Source organism: Pseudorca crassidens, chromosome 17 (assembly GCF_039906515.1).
Source record: "Pseudorca crassidens isolate mPseCra1 chromosome 17, mPseCra1.hap1, whole genome shotgun sequence".
Classification (NCBI taxonomy): Eukaryota; Metazoa; Chordata; class Mammalia; order Artiodactyla; family Delphinidae; genus Pseudorca; species Pseudorca crassidens.
Window position 1 is genome coordinate 3,453,192 of NC_090312.1, and position 19,699 is coordinate 3,472,890.

The window sequence follows — 19,699 nt, forward strand, 5'->3', positions numbered from 1 at the left end:
AGGGCAAGGAGAAGAGTAAGGACCCCTGAATCTGCCAGGGGACGCGGTGACTCGCCAGGTAGTCAAGCTTAGAGAGGGCCTGCCATGCAGGGAGACCAGCACTGCATGGGCCGGGGGCCTGAGAGGGGGCCCGTTCTGGTCATTTGGGCACACGCAACAGAAACGGACTCTGGGTGCTTTTAGCACAAAAAGAATGTACTAGACAGACATAAATTAGCCCTCGTGTCAGGGGAAGATGCAAAGACCCAGGCCAGGAACGAGGGTGGTCCTGGGGATCCAGCTGGGCAAAACCTAGGGATGAAAACAGCAGGATGGGTGAGAAAAGATTTGGGCGGTAAAAGCAACAGGGACTTGTAACGGGTTGGGTGGAGGGAGCTGGAGTGGAGGGAGGAGCCGGGGACGGGGTGGCGGGGGGGCAGTGCCGTGAAGAGAGAATGTTCCAGGTGCAAGGACCGCCTGGTGGGAGTGGAGGGCCCCCAGGAACAGCCCTACCCCCCCCCCCCGCCAGCAGGTACCTCTGCAGTCCACACAGGCCTTGGGCACTGCTGGCACCTGACTTCCTTGTCCTTCCAAGGCAATTGGCCTAGCGTTTCGCACATAGTAGGTGCTCAATGAATATTTGTAGCCCGTCTCCTATCAATTGGAAGGAGACAGCTGGATGCGGAAGTTGCTCCAGGTTTGACAGGCCTGACGCGTCCTCAAGGATGACACAGAAGGTGGTGTCACAGTGGTGCATGGCGTGCTCCTAAGTCACAGCTTCTGCTTCCCGACGCTTCAAGGCAAACAACTGTGCTTATTTGAATGAGACCCCTCGACCTGGCATATCGGTGAATAGAAAGGAGGTACGGTGTGACACATTCCTCCAGCTCTCAAACTCTATGTTCTCTTGAGAAATACAAACAAATCCACATGTTTAAATACAGGCCGCCCACTTGCATCAAAGGGGGCGGATTCCCTGGGTGACAAGTGCACACAGTTCTGGCTGGGTTACATCAAAGCCTTTCCCACAATCCCTCATTCATGGCCTCCTTGGCCCGCCACGGTCCTAATTCAGCATCCTTTGTTCCAGATGGTCTTGTCAAGGCTGCCTTCTCGAAGGCTGATTTGGAGCTCTGGTCTAATCTGCATAAGACCTCAGCTGGATGGTAACACCAAGTGCCTTGCAATTTGTTTGTCCTCAAAATCTGCCCACTGCCACAAGTCGCTCTATTGGAGGTGTGGGAATTTTCTTCACGCATTGTTTTCAAGCAGGCAAAATGGCTTATTTATGGAGTACTCGTTACTGGCTTTGTGATTTGTGTGAGAACAAGGCTGTCCTTGCCCTTGGAGAGCTCCCCATGGGGGACTGCTAATGCCTGTCACAGACTAAATGTCACCCTTTAGCGAATTCATAGGATTTCAGAGCTAGAGGAGCCCCCTGGGGGCTCGCGGAAGTCCTTGGACAGACCAGGAGCGTGAGGCTGAGGCGGGCAGAGGGGCCGCTGGGGGGAAGAGACAGCTGATGCTCCCATTTGTGCACTCTTTCCTGAGAGGCACACGGGACCCCACGCTGACATCCCGCTGGGAACCAGAGAGCTGCCTCCTCTTCGGAGCTGGCCAAGGTCCCAGATCTCTTCCTGTCCCCGAGGCATAGGTGGCATTTCCACCTAGCTGAGTCACCAGGGTTTTTTCCAGGTGGAGGCGGTAATTACCAACCCAGGCGAGCCCAGAGTTCCTTAGCCCCTTGTGGAGGTGGCTCCAGGCTGCCAATTTAGAAACAAGCCTCTCTGTGTAGAAACATATCCTCAAAGCCCATTTGCAGAATGTGGTCAGGGTCCTAGACGCTGTGGGTGAATTACAAACCACGGACACAGTAAAGTAAGAATGATGGCTGTTGACACTGTGCATTCCTGCATGCTACCAACAGGTATTTTAAGTGCCTCAAATTAGAAGAGTGTCGTGCAAGGGGGATGTACCATGAGGAAACCGACAGCTCTTTCCTACAAACATATTGTCTACTCTTTACAACAACCCTAGGATGATACTGCTTATATGTGAACTCTAAAAAAACTGTACGAATGAACTTATTTACAAAACAGAAATAGAGTTGCAGACATAGAAAACAAACTTGTGCTTACCAGGGAGGAAAGTGGCGGGGGGGGGAGGGATAAACTGGGAGGTTGGGATGGACATATACACACTACTATATATAAAATAGATAACTAATAAGGACCTACCGCATAGCACAGGGAACTCTACTCAATAACTGTGATGACCTATACGGGAAAAGAATCTAAAAAAGAGTGGATATATGTATATGTATAACTGAATCACTTTGCTGTACAGCAGAAACTAACACAACATTGTAAATCGATTATACTCCAATTAAAAAAAAAAACCAAAAACCCAGGAGGCAGCTATGACAATGATCTCCATTATAAAAACAGAGGAATTTGATTTTAGGGAGCTCGAGTCACTTTGTTTCTTCTCCAAAGGAGTTTACAGCTTAGGCAAGTCGAGAAATACAAAGTCAGAGCACCAAAGGTAACACACTGTGTCCATAATCATGGGGAGAAGGGAGTGGTTAGGGGAGTCTTCATTCAGTCATTCAGCAAACACTGGATTCAGCATGAGGTGCTCCCCATTCTTGGCTGGGTTTCTCCCATAACTCCTGTCTCCCACATGCCTCTGGAGCTAATTTGCTGATGCCCCCAGTGAGCCACTGACTTTGCCAGGCCTCAGCTCTGCTCACGGTGATCACACTAACTACCAATACTGTTGACAAGGCTGTGCTAAGAACGAGGGGATGCCATCTGTGAAGTGTGTCTTCCGGGAGCGGATGCAGGCCTTACTCCTACAGGTTAGTTTCTGCTCTGGTGCTTGTGAGCCCCTCCCAACCCTGATGCTGAAGTGTGTGCAGTGCCTGTGGGCTGTCACACGTATGAATTATCTGGTGAAGGTTAGAGAATACCACTGACTTTGGCTCGGTAACGTTAAAGAAAATGCCTTTATCACCATCACAGTTACATGCAACAGCACAAAGCAGGAGCAAAGGAAAAGGAAAAAAGCTCAAAAACCAAAGAATAAATGACATTTCAGAAAAAGCAGAAGAGGTAGATACGAAGACCAATTGTAATTGAAAGTGGCAACGTGTCCTATGACTTAATTGCTGGCTTCTGGGTTGTTTCAGGTTAGCAAGAAGCAGGTACACACCAAGCCAGACAGGAGGCCCTGTGGCAGGGAGCAAAAGATTTGACCTTGGGCAGTCTCTCAACTTCTCTGTGCCTGTTTTCTCATCCATAAACTGGGAGAATAGTAACATCTAACTTAAAGTGATAATAAGAGAGTACGGATTCACATGCCTACTATCTAACAGATATTCAAAAATTGTAGCCATGATCACGAAGAGTCATATCAGAGAAAGCAGAAAGTGGGTACAGAATTGATAGGTGCTTAGAATGAATTTCGTTTTGTTGGACTAAAATGAACCTTTGTTTTGAATGTCCCTGTCTTATTTGTTTCCAAATAAGACTGACTATGTCACCTCATCAAATGAGACAGCGTGCACACAGAGAGTGGTGTGCTGGTAAATATTCAACGACAGGCTCCCGGGAAGGGGGCGAACCTTGACTTGTAGTGTTTGCCAATGTCTATGGTGTGGATATTCCCACCATGGCCGATTTCAAGCTTCCAACATGGCGTCAGGAGACTTGACAACTACATGCCTTGTGGGTTCCTACGTGGGACCCTGGAACAGAAAAAGGACATTAGGTGAAAAATAAAGGAAATCTGAATAAATTATGGACTTCAGTTAATAACAATGCATCAGTGTTGGTTAATTAATTACAACAAATATATCATACTAATGTAAGATGCTAATGTTAGGGGAAATTGGGTGCAGGGTATATGGGAACTCTGTACTATTGTCTTGACTGTTGTGTAACTCTAAAACTGTTCTAAAAATCAGGCCTATTAAAAAGAAGAAGTAATGTCCCAAGACACTTTGGGAAGAAATAATAATATTAATATCTATTATTAATTGAGGGCTTACTGTGTGCCCATAAGTTTACACGTCAACTCTGGGCTTCTGTAAGGGGAGCCAGAAAGGGGCGGATGCAGCGCAGCCCCAGAGCTGAAAGAGTAACGGCAGGCAGGGCAGCTGTGAGTACTCCTCAGCTGGGGCTGCTTCCCTCTCTGTCGGACACCAGGGTTACGTTCTGGGAGACAGCCACCTGCCCAGGAGGGAGGGGACCGTAATCCCCAGACCACGTGAAAAGTGGGCAGGGCATGTCCTGAGGGGAAAGTGGGGTTCTATTACCAGAGGAAAGGGGAGATGGGGGGACAGCTGCGATTTTAGCTGTTCACCATCCCTTCCCTTCCCACCACCCGTAGGTTTGGTTTGGATGAGGCTGACTTACCCTCGGTTCTGTGGCGGGCGTGGGACCCGGCAAAGCCTGGCCAGCCAGAGCCACTGAGACTTCAGTTGAAACTGGAGGAAAAGGGGCCGACTCTTCTCCGGAGTCTGTTGAGGGGGGAGGACCGGGCCACTTTGTCATCATAAGGGAAAAACTGTGTCAGACCAGACCCTGGAGCTGCAAGGTGGAGATAGGCCTCGTCAGCCTGAATCTGAAGTTTCAGAATCTGAGTCAGTCCCTCTTTTTTTTTGTAAAAAAGTACAATTCAGTGGTTTTTAGTATACTGACAGAGTTGTGCAGTCATCGCCCCTATCTCAGCATGGTATTCACAACGGTTGCACACGGACGTTGAAGAATATTTTGCCATTTTCCACGATTCCTGTTACTCTAAATGTATAGATATGTATACATGCAGAAATCATACATATTATACGATGCAGAGGCAACACGTGTGAAGAGAGACACCAACTGTTTATATTGGCGACTAGAAGAACAGGGAATACATGTATATTCTTTTTCAGGTTCTTTTCCATTATAGGTTATTGCAAGATATTGAATACAGTTCCCAGTGCTATACAGTAGGTTCTTGTTGTTTATTTTATATACAGTAGTATGTATCTGTTAATCTCAAACTCCTAATTTATCCCTTCCCCCTTTCCCCTTTGGCAAACTTAAGTTTGTTTTCTGTGCCTGTGAGTCTATTTCTGTTTTGTTAATAAGTTCATTTGTATCTTTTTTTTTTTTTAGATTCCACATATAAGTGATATCATACATTTTTATTTCTCAGTCTGACTTACTTCACTTAGTATGATAATCTCTAGGTCCATCCAATTACAGTTTGTATTTAACTTTTTATTTGATAGAACCTTTGGAATAGAAGTAAAACAACAGAAACAAAATGATTCTTTTATAAACATACATGAAACTATTAATTTTCTACTGTTTACATTGACTTTAAGGTATACTTTTTTGGTGAAAGCATATTCCACTGTGTGACTTTGAATGCAATCACGTTTTACTTTTTAATCTTTTACACAAATGCTGCTGACAGCATGGTGTGTGCGACCACAGCTGGCCCGCACTCTGTTACCAGTTCACGGGGAGATAAGTTCAGGAATTAAGAGTTTTAGAGGCGCTCAAAGCAATTTAACAGAGCTGTTTTATGTTCTTTGAATCTAATAATAAAAAATCAGGGCTTGAACTTTGTATGTCATTGCTTTTTAAAAATTTCACTTATTTCTAATAATTTATTTATTTTTGTTGCACGTATCAGTCCACAATGGACTGCAAAAAAAAAGAGCTGGTCTCACCCTACAGGTAGCTTGGGAAGCGCTGCTCTGTATCACTGAGAATTAGTACAAGTCAAGGTCATGATGGAAATGGAGCTCAGAAAAGGAAAAAAAAAGCTGAGAAGATGAAAAACATGAGAAATCTCCAAAATGGCAGTTTGCTTAAATTTTAGAAACTGCAAATGAGGAAAAAGCAAGCAGACCTCTGTGCCGAGCATGACCCCCACAAAATCTGCAAAGAGGACGCTGCTTTGATGAGGATTTACTGCTGATCAAAGCAACGAGAACGATCAAGAAAGTGATTTTCGGCAATTCCACAACTAGAACAGGGCTGATGGAGACCCTTCAGCTGTGGGGTCTTCTCTAAATGAGGCTGTACTGCCCAACCCCTGACTGCAGAGAGAAGGCTTGTGGGCCTCACTTGGACTCCCCCTGGTTGCCCTTGTCTTGGGCATGAGGACACACAGCCTTAGGAGGCAAAGAAGCTCAGTGGCTGAGAACACAACTGGCTTCGTTAGGAGCCACACAAGCTCATCTGAATCCTGCCTTTGCTGCTTACATGCTGGGTAGACCTGAGCTGGGTAGCCATCACTTTCTGGCCTCAGTTTACCCATCTGTAAAATGCACTTAATAGGATTTATCCAAGGTGGTTGTGAAAATTAAATGAGATAATAAATAGTTTGGGGCAGAATTTCCCAGGAAACGTGGCCCTTTTCCTCTCTGGAGGCTGGTGCAGGGGCAGCAGCAGGTGCAGGGTACGTGGGAGCCCTGGATGGACTCTGATTTGAGCCCTAGCTGCAAGTTCCGGACCAAAGGGGTATCTCAGGTCAGGAGGGGTGCGGGGAGTGTCCCTGGCCTGCACCTGTTCAGCACCGTACAGGGGAAGGGTGTCCATTCTGTGTATGTGTGTGTAGGGTCTGTGTGTGTGTGCATGTGTGTGTGGGGGGCTGGGGGTTGGGAAGTGACCATGGGGCCCAGACCCAGGAGCAGAATCCCCGGGACAGCCCCACAGGTGCAATCCTTTGCCCACTGCTTGTGGCAGCGTCCACTCACTTCCACTCATGGGGGAGGCTGGGGGGCACAGAGTGGAGGTGGGGCCTGGAAGAGGTCCAGCTCGCGCTCTGTGTATCGGAGGGACCTGGCACACCCTGGTGGGGTCTGGGGGGATGATCTGTGTGAGCTGGAGGGGCTGGGGCACCCTTAGCTTCTGCTGGGGTTGCTCCCCAACCTGGGGTGAATTGCTCCCACTTCCCCACTGGAGAGATGTGCCCATTGCAGGCCCTGCTGGTGGGCGTGACCCACCCTTGTAGGCGTTAATAGCCTCACATCCCTGCATCAAGTTCCATGGAAAGTGAAATTTCAAGCATGTAGTAAAACGTGCAGAAACTGTCTAGTTATCCTGTGAGCCCAGAATGTTCCCCCCCAGGAAAACTGCACACTGTGGTCGTGGCCCATGTGGTCTTTAGTTGGGCCAGAATGTGAAGGAGGAGCTCTGTCTTCTGATCACTCGTCCCTCCCTTACCCTGCTTCCCCTTTGGGCATCTTCCCTCGGGGCATCCACTGACCCCTTCCCTTCTGCTCTTGCTGTCGCCCTCCCCCCCCCCATTTTACAGATGAAGGGGTTGAGGCTCAGAGGTTGAATGGCTGCTTAGGGCCACCGGGCTTTCATGCGTGGGAGCTGGGATTTGAACCTAGGTCTCTTGGCCTCCTTTCTCATTCCCCTGCTACTGCTCACTGGTCCCTGTGTAGTCTCTGATTCTTAACACTCGAGGGCCAGCAACCCCGGTGATGTGTCAGGCCCATAGCTCCTTGGGGCACATCTTACTGGACCTAGAGGTAGCCTGGGCACCTGTCTCTTGGGTCCCACTTTCTCTCACTGCAGCTTCTCCAGGCAGATGGCAGGCTGGTCAGTGGCACAATGTGGGCAGTGACCTGGGCCTCGGTCATCAGTTTCTGTGCTCTCATTACCGTGCATTACCGTGTTTCTGCTTCGCCACGTGAGCAAGTCTCTCCTGGGGGCAAGCCCTCTCCAAATGAGGCAGGCGAGGGGCTCTTCAAGGGGGACCTGCTCTGAGGGTGGGTACAGCTGCTTTGCCAACACACAGGAAGCCCTTCCTGAAAGCTTCCCACGCAAGGTCAGCGCTCGGCCCATCTGGTGCAGCACAGGAAGGGAGAACCAAATGGTGTTCTGTGTTTTGTTTTTTGTACGGGGCCTGAGTGCAGCAGAGGCTCACAGGGAGAGAGAGGAGCACAGGCTTTGCAGTTGGACACATTGTGGCTTTAAATTCCAGTCTTGCTGTCTGTCTCGTTGTTTCGTTTTTTCTGAGTCACGGTTTTCACATCAATAAAATGGGTCTGATGATCACAGTGTATATGGGGCAGGGCAGTTCCGAGGTTTAGAGACAGTGTCTAAAGGATCTGACCAACAGAGCCTGAGTACAATCAGCCTTCAGTAACACTCTGCTCTGGGTGGTCCTTTGAGTATGCCCTCCATGAGCAAGATGATTAGTAACCCGTACAGTAATGCTGCAGCTAATCAAGAACTTACTGAGGGTATACTTCGCCAAGCACTCTGCTGAGTGTTTTACAGGATGGTCCATTTCCTCCCCAGCCTTCATAAGTCCCATTTTACAGATGAGGAATGAATCTCAGCGACATCATGCAACCTGCCCATCATCGTCGGATGCTGGTGAACAGCTGCACTTGAGTCTCGGTCGGCTCCGTCGCTCTTCCATTTCCCGAGGCTGAGCACTTAAGGCACCACAGGTATGCTCCAGGGAAAAGCAGGGTTTGTTAGACAACACGCTCCTCACCTTTTACCTTTCTCCTTTTGTATCTGTTTGCCCTTCTCATTTGCATCACTTCTTCCTCTCGCCGTTTCCCTACTTTCTTCCTCTGTTAAGCTAAAGAACAATCAAAGCTGCCCTTCAGGAGTATCAAGTTTAAACATAACATGGTAAAGTTGAGGAAACAAAGTATCAGTTATCTATGGCTGTGTAACAAACTACCCCAAAGTGAGAGGCTTACAACCACAAGCTTTTATTTTATTTGCTCATAACTCTCTGATTTGGCAGTTTGGGCTGAGTCCAGCTGGACAGTTCTGCTGGTCTCTCTGGGTCGCAGGTGGCTGCAGTTAGCGGAAAGCTTGACTGGGTCTGGGTGGTCCAGTGCAGCCTCACTCACCTGCCTGGTGGTTGGCAGCCTGTTGGCCAGGGTGCCTCAGTGGCCACTCGCTAGGCTAGCTTAGGCTTGTTTAAGAGGGTGGAAACCGCATGGCCTCTTGAGGTTTCAGCTCAGAAGTCGTACATCACTTGAGACACATTTTATTGGTCAAAGCAAGTTACAAGATCTGTCCAAATATGTCGGGTGAAAAAGTAGATTCCATCTCTTGTTGGGAGGAGTGTCAAAGACTTGGTGCCTGTTTTTAGCCTACCACACTAAGCACAGTTCCCTCCCCCAAAGATATCCTTAATATAACCCCTTTTGTTCCTTCACTCCTCTCCCCTGACTCCCATTCCCTCCTTATACTTTCAATAATAATTCCTTACTTCACATCACCCAAAGCTTCATTCACTCACTCAACAAATATTTTATTATGTGCAAGGGACCCCGAAGTGAACAAAGTTCCTGCTCTAGTGAATCTAATGTTCTAGTGGAGGGAGCAGACAATGCAGAAATAAACAAGCACACAGTGTACGGCTATGGTGGACAATGGGTGCTTTGGACAACAACAGAGCAGATGAGGGGGTGGGGAGTGTGTGTGAAAGGGTGGAGGGTAGTTGGTGGTTCCTATTACATACAGAGCGATCAGTTGACTTCTAATGAGGTGACATCTGAGCCTGAAGGAAGTGAGGGAGTAAGAAGGTCCAAGCAGAGGGAAAGATTTCCAGGTAGAGCAAACAGCCAGTGCAAAGGCCCTGGGGCTGACACTGAGAGACACAATTCCTTACAGTCTTAAATGTAGTTTAAAAACACCAGCTGTATGTATTTCATGAAAGAATAATAAAAGAAAATACTTAAAAATGGTAAAGCTCTTGCTAAGCGAAAGCACTTTATTTTACCGGATTCTGTTATCATCGATTATAGCTCCTGAGAAGGGAATGGAGGGTCACCTCTCTGAGCTTCAGGGAGTTCACCTTTCAAAAGGAGAACTGTGTGCTTATCCTGCCTCTCGCCTTGTGGTGAGAATCAAAGTGACACCATGAAAAATGAAAGTTGCTCTGCTTCTGGTTTCATTTCCTACCGCAAGGTTGCCCGTGATTTTTTTTTTTTTTTTTAAACGCAAAACCCTCAAAGGCTCACTGCTGCCTAAAGAATAAGTGCCAGGCACCTGAGCACGACTTCACAGGGCCCTGGCCGCCTCATTTTTTACCCAGAACCCCCATCCCCACCCCACAACCCCATGCTCCAGTCAAAACCGGCTCTCATCTCAGCCCCTCTCTGCCTGGGATCCTCCTCTCCCTTCTCAAGCCTCAGCACCTAGGGTACAGGCGCCTTGGTGGTTAATGGACCCAGATCAGTGCCCCGCTGGCGCTCAGGTAGATAATGTGTCCACCTCTAAGCCGTTATAAAGCTCTTTCCAGACCATCTTCGAAGATCAAATCTTGGTACCGCCCAGCACTAGCTAGCTATGATGCCCCTGAACAAACCCCCGAGCCTGCTTCCCTATCTGCAGAGGGGTCCGGGACACCCTTTTGGTGGGCCTGGAGAGGACACGGGCCGGCGCGGGCACACACCGCGTCCGGACATCCGTGCTTCCGACTCTGGGGCGGGGCTGTAGGGCGGCTGACCGGGGTGGGGGAGGCCTCCAGAGGAGCAGGGTCTGGGGCTCGGGGCAGCAAAGGGGTGCGAGGGCTTCCCCGTAGTCCGTCCAACCCCGCCGGCCCAGAGTGCGGCCGGAGGGACCCCCGGGAAGTCCGCTCGGCGGGGCGCCGCACCCGCCCCCGGGCAGAGCTTCCCCGCGGCCACCACTCGGGGCCGCAGCCACGCCCGCGCGCTGACCCCGTCCACCCGCAGCCCGGGCCTGGCGTTCCGAGTAAGATCCCGGGGGCAGAGCCTGGCGGCGTGGTGAGCATGCGCGGGCCGCGACGCGCGGCGCGCATGCCCAGTGCTCCCGGGAGGCGGAAGCTCGGAACGGGGACGCGGCCGGGCGCGCGCAGCGGAGGGAGGCGCGCGCCTCAGCAGGCCGCCGCGCACGCGCGGCCCGCGCCGACGCAGCACGGCCCCGAGGGCGCGAGCCCGCCGCCGCCGCCGGGCCGGGACTGCTGTGCGCCCGCGGCGTGAGGCGTGGGAGGGAACGAGGCCCATCATCCGCGGCGCCGCCCGGTCGTCGTCTATCTTCGTCTCCCGGCGCCAGCGCGGTCCGAGTGAGTGCGGAGCCGGGGCCGGGGCGCGGGCAGGCTGGCGGGCCGACTCCCGGAGCTGGTTGTTGGCAGGGCCGCGGCCCGAGGGTGGAGGGCCGAGCGGGGCCGGACCGGCCAGTCCCGGCGGCGGAGACCGGCCCCTCCCGCGCCGGCCGCGGCCCCGGGAGGCCGGGGACGTGGGGAGGCCGGGGGCCCGAGGAGGCCGGGGGCTCGGGGGCGGGGGGCGCTTGGAGGCCGAGGGGTTCGGGGCTAGGAGACTCTGAGGGTCTCGAGGCCGGGGGACGTGAGGAGGCCGGGGGCTCCGGGAAGCAGGGGGCTTTGGGGGATGCGAGGAGGCCGGTGACTCAGGGAGGCTGGGGGCTCGGGGGACGCAGGGAGGCCGGGGAGCTCAGGGAAGATGGGGAGGCAGGGGGATTCGGGGCTCGGAGAGTCCGAAGGTCTGGAGGCCCGGGGCCTCGGGGAGGCCGGCCGGCCTCTGCCGGGGCGGGCCGAGTGCCTCCAAAACAAAAGGGGAGAGAGAGGAAGGAGGGGGAAGAGGGAATCCGCGGGGCCTCCGGGGGATCGGCCGGCCCGCGGGGCAGGGAAGGGTGGGCCTCGAGCCCGCGTGCGGGGCGGCGGGGCGGCTGCGTCCCCCGCGGCCCGCGCTCAAGTTTTGTGCAGCCCGGAGGCTGTCTCGGCGGCAGCCCTGAAGACCTGGCAGGATTCGTTGCGCTTCCTAAGTTTCCTCCTCTTCTCGCCCCAGCCCCCAACTCCGCGGCGCCCGCCGAGCAAGCTGGAAGCACTCTGGGTCCTTTCCTGGCACCCCATTCTTTCTCAAAGGAGTGTGTGTGTGTGTGTGTGTGTGTGTGTGTGTGTGTGTGTGTGTGTGTGTACGCTGTTACTTGGTTTTCTTTGATTGCCGGATTTTGTAGCTCAGTGCATTAAGGGTAAAGGTTTTTGTTTTTGCCATTTCAACAGTGTCTTATTCTTCCTTAGGTAGCCTGCAGCTGGGTTTTTGGCAGTGAGACCAAGAGAATAGTAATATTGTGGTATTCATGGGAACTGGTTGAAATACGGTCACGTTGAAGGCGATGTAAGAGTTTGGGGGTCTGTATTTAAGACGACCATCATTGGGATTCTTACTTGGGATGTAAACATCTTCGTGGTTGGAAAAACAGGCCATTACTGTTCAAAATGCAATACCAGAGCCTCACCTTTAATACTGTATTTGTAAAACGGGTAATGAAAATAGTCTTTTCATTGAAATGACACAGCCAAGCCCTCAGGTTAGTTGTCCTGTCTTTGACAACCTCTGAAAAGTGGGAGGAAAGTATGTGGATGAAGTGATTTAAGATTCACAGTAAACTAGCATTCAGCGTACTTTGTTGAGGTACAGTGTAGATAATATTTTGGTCCAGTTGTACTATTGAGTTAATGTTTAAAACCCTGTAGTATTTAAACACATGAAACTTTTAAAGGAAGTTTGTGTTTCAACTTTCAATTCATAAAGATAGTATGTCTTAGTATCTTTATGAGTATATTGTTTTATATTTTTGGCTACTCTTGGAGGGGAAAAACTAGTTGAACTTGCCATTAGTCTCTTCTGAACACTTGTGTACTAACTGCTGCTGAAACAGCAAGATCAAATATTATAGATTCTCCTCAGAAGAATTTCTTTCAGGTCATTATCAAATAATCCAGTTTAATAACGAGCACTGGAAAATATCGTTTAAAATACATGTTCCCATGTAAACGTGGCCCCATAAGACTTCATGAAAGGACTGAATAGAAGGACTATACATCATTCAGAGGTGATGCATTGAGAAGCAAGTGCTTGGCTAAATAAAGACATTGAATCCAAAACTTAGTATTTATGATGTGGGGCAAAGAATGCTGCAACTCCTACAGGAGATCGTCTGAGGCTGTCTGTCATGGAAAGTGAGTAGTAAGTGTTAGATCAGGAGTGATCAGGAGTGTTAGATCCACTAGTGCAGCGGTTGCTAAGTGTCTGGGGAAAGCGGGAGTTAGGAATGGCAGTAAGGATCATTAAAACATTTTTAGCTAAACTCTTCTCTGTAACACTCCATGCCCTTTGTTGGAAAGTACAGAAATTAATGTTCCAATTCTCAAACCTGGGTTCTTCAGCTAGACAACTTTTCTTACTAGAAAGTTGGAGAAATTGTCTAAATAACAAAATCGTATCGTTAAATTGTTCCCTTTAAGAAAAAATACTGATGAGCTTCCTAAGAAGAAATTATTGTTATATTTTGTATATACATATATAGTCTACGGTGCTATAAAGTGTTACGTGTAGCAAAAGATAATTTTGAAAATTACTATCTTTGCATGTTATTTTGAGTTATAGTGAGGTGGGATCTTAGTTCATATCTCTAAAGGTTTTATGGAAACCTTGTTTTCCAATATTTTAATGTGTCTTAATTTTGAGAAAAATAATTAAAAATTGTCTTAAGGGTAACAAAAGATGCAATTCAAATTGTTAATACAGTATGTAAATCTTTAATTTTTTTAAATTAAACATTTTCAGTTTAGACATTTTCAGATAGAATAAATCTTGTTTTAAATTTCAGTGGCATTAAAAAAAGTTCTGTTACTTTTGATTACTGTAGCTTTATAGTATAGTCTAAAGTCAGGGAGCCTGATTCCTCCAACTCCCTTTTCTTTCTCAAAATCTCTTTGACTATTTGGGGTCTTTCGTGTTTCCACACGTTTTTAGATTTTTTTTGTTGTTGTTCTAGATCTGCAAAAAATGCCATTGGTAAAAAGTTCTCTTATTTTTATCATATTTGTGAAATGAGTTTTTAAATAAGTTTTTTTTGCTAGTAAATCAGAAAAGTGTAGTTTCTGAAGTACTTTATTTTGCTGTAAAGCTCTAGTTTAAGAACATATTTTCATTAGTTTCCTCTTAGTGAAATCCCTTAAATAATTAGAAAAAATTACTGTGGGGATCTTTGAGAATTTTCACTGATGTCTGTATTTAAAATGTTAACTTAAAAAATTTGGGCAGAGTAAATGACCTTACTTGAGTCAATAGTAATAAACTCCAAGAAGTTTATGAATGCAAATAAGCATTCAAATGTTAAGTTGCTTATCACCCTTTAGAAGGATCCCTGGAATGGAGAAGGATGGAGAGCAGCTCCAGCTTGCCTTGGGTGCACCTGTGTTTCTCTAGCTCACCCAGATACATCCAGAAGTTATGGTTTTTTTCCTTCTTTTCTGTAAAACAGTGTTTAGTAGTGGATTATTTGAGCCCTTTATTGCTTTTTCTCTCTACTGACATTTTGGCAGGGTTCTTTTTCTTCTTCATTTCATGACTACCAAAAGGCAACCCAGTGCAAGAGAAATGAAATTCATATGTACCAGTTTCTGGCATTAGTTTCTAGGAATTGTGCTAAATCTTATCATTCAGAACTGTACAAATGTGTTTCTGATTGTAAATCAGCAGAGGAGCCCCCTCTGTTTCTATCTGTAACAGTTGTATTGTTTTTTACTAGGCTCTGTGATGGAAATGAAATTCAGATACACATATATAGTTAAACTTTCAGTTTAAATGGAATTTTTAGCAAAACTGTTAATTATAGTCTGATTTGCATAAATAGTAAGGAAATGATTTATAGACATAGTAGGAAATAAATGTTTCCCCAAGTGGCACTATTCCCACTCTTTAGCAGTTGGAAGCCTCAGAGAAAAATACTAGTAGCATCACCACAAAGTTTACCTATTTTTAAGGACACAAAGGTGTTTCCTTACAAACTTTGTACTTAATTAAAATAATCCTACCTAAATCTTATTTATGTACATAGCTATTTATTATAAGCTTTTTCACATTTTTCACATCAAGAAGAATGACTGAAGTTACACATTTGAATATTTGCCAGTGGTAGGGGAAGAACTGCATTTGTTAAACACCATGTGCCAGGCCTGAGCTGGGTGCCATAGTGCTTTATCTCCTTTTTTACTCGCTAGAACTACTGAGTTGTACTGTTGTCTGTATTCTCCTTTTGTAGATGAAACCCTGCAAGCATCGAGTTAGAGTAGCTCGCCCGGGTCCTCAGCCCACAGTGGTGGACGGCTTGGACAGACCCGAGAGACTCTGCAGTGCCAGCTCCTAATAGCCTGCCTGCGGCCTCCCTGGCTGGAAAAGCAGCAGTCTGTAAAATCTTAATCCAGTCTCTGCAGTAGGAATAAGTAGTGTGCTAGTGTAATGACCATGTCTGGGAAAGTTTAGATAATTGTATTTTCTATTTGAATCTGACGCTTTCAGATCATGAAGTTCTGATCTGGCCAACATAGTATAGGTAAACATTTTAATTAATATACCAAAATTGTTTAATTATTTGAAATTAATTTAGAATTAGGTAAAGTATATAATGCATGATGCAGTGATTGATACTTCTTATTTGTCAAGATGTGCTTTAGTAACTTCCACATTTACAGTTTTTTCATTGGTGACTTTTTTGAGGGGTTGGTGTTTGAAGACAGTTTTGTGGGAAGCAAGGAGTATGTAAGGGAAAAGCAAATTGCACATTTCTCACACAGGTATGAGCCCCTTGTAGTAATCCTAGTATTTACAACCTCTGATACATTGCTGCTCTATAAATGTTTCTGAAATGAATGTGCTTACTCTCACCAACTTAGAATTTTCCATTCTGCTTTTTTTAAAATATATTTTTAAAATTAATTTAATTTTGGCTGCATTGGGTCTTTGTTGCTGCATGTGGGCTTTTCTCTAGTTGCAGTAAGCAGGGGCTGCCCTTCACTGTGGTGCGCGGGCTTATTGCTGTGGCTTCTCTTGTTGCGGAGCACGGGCTCTAGGCACATGGGCTTCAGTGGTTGTGGCATGCAGGTTCAATAGTTGTGGCGCACGGGCTTAGTTGCTTCGCGGCATGTGGGATCTTACTGGACCAGGGCTCGAACCTGTGTCTCCTGCATTGGCAGATGGATTCTTTTTTTTTTTTTTTTTTTTTTGGCGTTACACGGGCCTCTCACTGCTGTGGTCTCTCCCGCTGCAGAGCACAGGCTCCGGACACACAGGCTCAGCGGCCATGGCTCACGGGCCCAGCCGCTCCGCAGCATGTGGGATCCTCCCGGACCGGGGCACGAACCCGTGTCCCCCGCATCGGCAGGCAGACTCTCAACCACTGCGCCACCAGGGAAGCCCGGCAGATGGATTCTTAACCACTGTGCCATCAGGGAAGCCCCATTCTGCTTTTAAGAGTCGGCATATACTCTGCTCCTTTATTTGGGGCCAGTGAACCAAGACCAAGGCTTAGAAGAACCTAAACGGTCGTGTCTGTGTGCTGTGTGTGCCTAGGATCTCCCTTCTGCCCCCATATTCTGTATTGAAAGTAGTCCAAGGTGCTCGTCATGTCTACTGGTGACCAAAACATGCATTTGTCTTTGCTGGCCTAAAGGAAGAGCTTAAATGATTTTACACATTACATGTTTTTAGTGGCTTGTGTGTCTTCTCGTGAGGATTGAAGCACCATGAGGGCAGAAACTTCGTTTTACACACTTTTCCATCTTCAGTACCTGACACAATATTTATTGAGTAGAATAACCCAGACTTATTAATTATTGGAGAACAGCTATTACATCCGTTAGCTGTCTGCGTTTTGTTTGCCTTGGTAAAGGACCTCACTTTAAAACCACATAGGACTTGATACCAGGGAAGAATTGGATTATCGTGTTTTCACCTTTGTCTGCTTTATTTTAGATTACCACTGTCATCAGACTCGGGCCAGGGAAAAAATACTGCTCTGCCCCTTGACAGTTTTGTTCTTTTTTTCTAGAAACTGATCCTGTATAATTGATCTTGTGTTCTTTAGGACTCATCCTAAGTTCTGCAGATATAGAAAATTGCTCAAGGCGACACAAAATGAGCGGGACTTGTAAAAGCTCCTTCATTACTGGTCCAGAAGCTCTAACGTGTCTTTTACTAATCAGCTGGATTCATTGGCTGCTTTACAAGAGTTTTCCATTATGCCCTGAAACCATTTTCAAAACCCATTTTCGTATGGCTGCAGTGCCAATTACATATACAACATGCCAGCTTTCCCTTGCCGTGACAGGTCACTTACCTTTACTTGGGGGAAAGTCAACATCTGGGTAAAAAAGAGCAGTTTGTTCTTCCTCAGCGAGTTCCCCCTTATTCTTGCTGTACGGTGTGGGGAAACAGGCACTCTCACAGAGACCAGGAAGCTTCAGGTTGTTGAATTGGTTCTCAAAGTAGCCACAGGTTAGAAGTGCAAATGCTCCTGCCCCGCTTCTGACCTGCTGAATCTGACTCTGGGGGCGGGGCCGGTGGTCAGTTTCAACTTGCTGTCAGGAGCTTTTGATGCACGCTAATGTTCGTGGACCACTGCTTTAGAGTGTTTTAAAAGAAACGCCAGTTGTAGCAGGCAGACATCAGTCATAAATGGCAGAGGTACGTGTATGGTCTTTTTGACCACTTAGATTTGCTAATGAGGTTGCCTTCCTGTCAGGACTCTTAAACATGTTCCTAAGGGTTTTTAGAGTCTTGAGAAGACCTCACAACTCCTTTTGTTGAGTAGGGAGTTTGACTGTTTTCTGCTGAGACCACGTAATTATTTTAATTGAACCTCGGCGTGGATTTTAAATGAACTCTTATGTTGAAGTGGCAGTTTGTGTGGCTCCCGGACTTGTGGCTTTTGGCAGATAACAGGAGAGTGTGTACATGTGAGTGCTTAAGGCACACGTTCCCTGGTGGTTTTGCTTTGGTGCTGAAAAATTGGCTAGCTTTATACTAGAGTCAGGGTGATTGCCAAGTCTTGGGGTGACTAATGAAGCAGCATTGTGTGAATTGATTCTGTGCCTAGCATTACATTCATATTTAAGTTTAATGAATTTCGTTTTGCCTTTTGTCCTTTCCTTTCTTTCCTAAGAAGGCGGCTAAGTGAAAGTTAGTGCACCAAATGGGATTGGCGATGTGCCTTGTGCAGAATTAGATGCATCTGTTGGTAAATAGACTTATTATAAGCTGACGGACAAGGATTCTGTATTATCTTTTCCTCATGCTGCCATAGTAGATGGTCAGTCAGTGATTGTTTGATGATTGAAGAAGAGTCTCTCATGCTGAGGTCCTGGAATTACAGAGACTAAAGCAAATGACGCTGTTGTGGGCCTTTTGTGGTAAGGGGTCTTTTTTTTTTTGGCGGTACGTGGGCCTTTCACTGCTGTGGCCTCTCCCGTTGCGGAGCACAGGCTCCGGACGCGCAGGCTCAGCGGCCGTGGCTCACGGGCCCAGCCGCTCCGCGGCATGCGGGATCTTCCCGGACCGGGGTACGAACCCGTGTTCCCTGCATCGGCAGGCGGACTCTCAACCACTGCACCACCAGGGAAGTCCAAGGGATCTTTTAAGTGTGTGAAAGTTGTTACAAAGGTAGAGACGAAGAACTCGTCAAAGGCAGAAGGAATTAGGTGTAACGTGATCTCATTTGGAGCTCTTTGGAACAATTTCTTTCTCCTTAAAGTTGGTCAAGTGAAATTAAAGGTCGCATTAATGTGACTCCCATTAAATGTATAGCTGTCTGACCAGTATTCGTGGGGGATTGGTTCCAGGACCCTCCTCGGATACCAAGTTCCTTGGATGCTCAAGTCCCTTACCTAAAATGACGTAGTATTTACATACATACCTTTAAATGCACACCCTCCTGTATACTTTAAATCGTCTCTAGATTACTTACAATACCTAACACAGTGTAATGCTATGTAAATAATTGCCAGTGTGGCAAGTTCAAGTTTTGCTATTTGGAACTTGCTGGGATTTTCCCCCAATATTTTGAGCCTTGAATGCGGAAGCTGAGGATGCAGAGGGCAAGTGCATTTGAGTGTGCCTGGCCCAGAGCAGCTTCTCAGTGGATGTCAGTGGATGGTTCTCCTGGGACCCCGCCCTCCCTAACCATTAGGCTGCATCCCCTGAGCAGCCTTCTCTCTGATTACAGCTTCAGCGCATCCCCGTCTGTCTCTGTTCCCCTGTCAGTCTCCCCTCCCAGTGCCTTGGGGTCATTTCTGTAGTATTATTACCACCTTGTGGTTTTATTTTATTTTTTAAAAATTTTATTTATTTATTTATGGCTGCGTTGGGTCTTCGTTGCCGCGCGCAGGCTTTCTCTGGTTGCGGTGCACGGGCTTCTCGTTGCGGTGGCTTCTCTTGTTGTGGAGCACGGGCTCTAGGCACGCGGGCTTCAGTAGTTGTGGCTCATGGGCTCTAGAGCGCAGGCTCAGTAGTTGAGGCGCACGGACTTAGTTGCTCCGCGGTATGTGGGATCTTCCCGGACCAGGGCTCGAACCTGTGTCCCCTGCATTGGCAGGCGGATTCTTAACCACTGCGCCACCAGGGATGCCCCCCGCCCTGTGGTTTTAAATAGCCTTTTCTTGGTTATAATGAGGTTGCACATCTTTTTATACATTTACTGGCCATTTGTATTCACTGGTTTGTGAAGTGCCCATATTTTTCTATTAGTTTTAAAGAAATTTATTTGTAGACTTCTGTATATTCAGAGCACAGGTCCTTTGTTGCTTATGTATTTTGCCACTGCCTCTTCCTACTTTGTCTTGCAGTTTCAGTAGCTTGGTGGGTTGGTTTTTTTCTTTTTTGAATGAAGAGAAGTTCTTAAGTTTAATGTAGTGCAGT

The 19,699-nt window shown here is 47.5% G+C and overlaps 1 protein-coding gene across 3 annotated transcripts in view; it reads left to right on the plus strand.

Moving 5' to 3' along the window:
- Window positions 1–10,916: 10,916 nt before the first annotated feature.
- PTK2 (protein tyrosine kinase 2) overlaps window positions 10,917–19,699 on the plus strand; it is a 252,734-nt gene continuing 243,951 nt past the window's right edge. For 2 of the 3 annotated variants that reach the window (XM_067712794.1, XM_067712793.1), the window contains exon 1: window positions 10,917–11,049. The gene's annotated coding sequence lies outside the window, so the exon portion shown is untranslated. The remainder of the gene's footprint in view (window positions 11,050–19,699) is intronic. The other variant, XM_067712804.1, reaches the window with a different exon arrangement.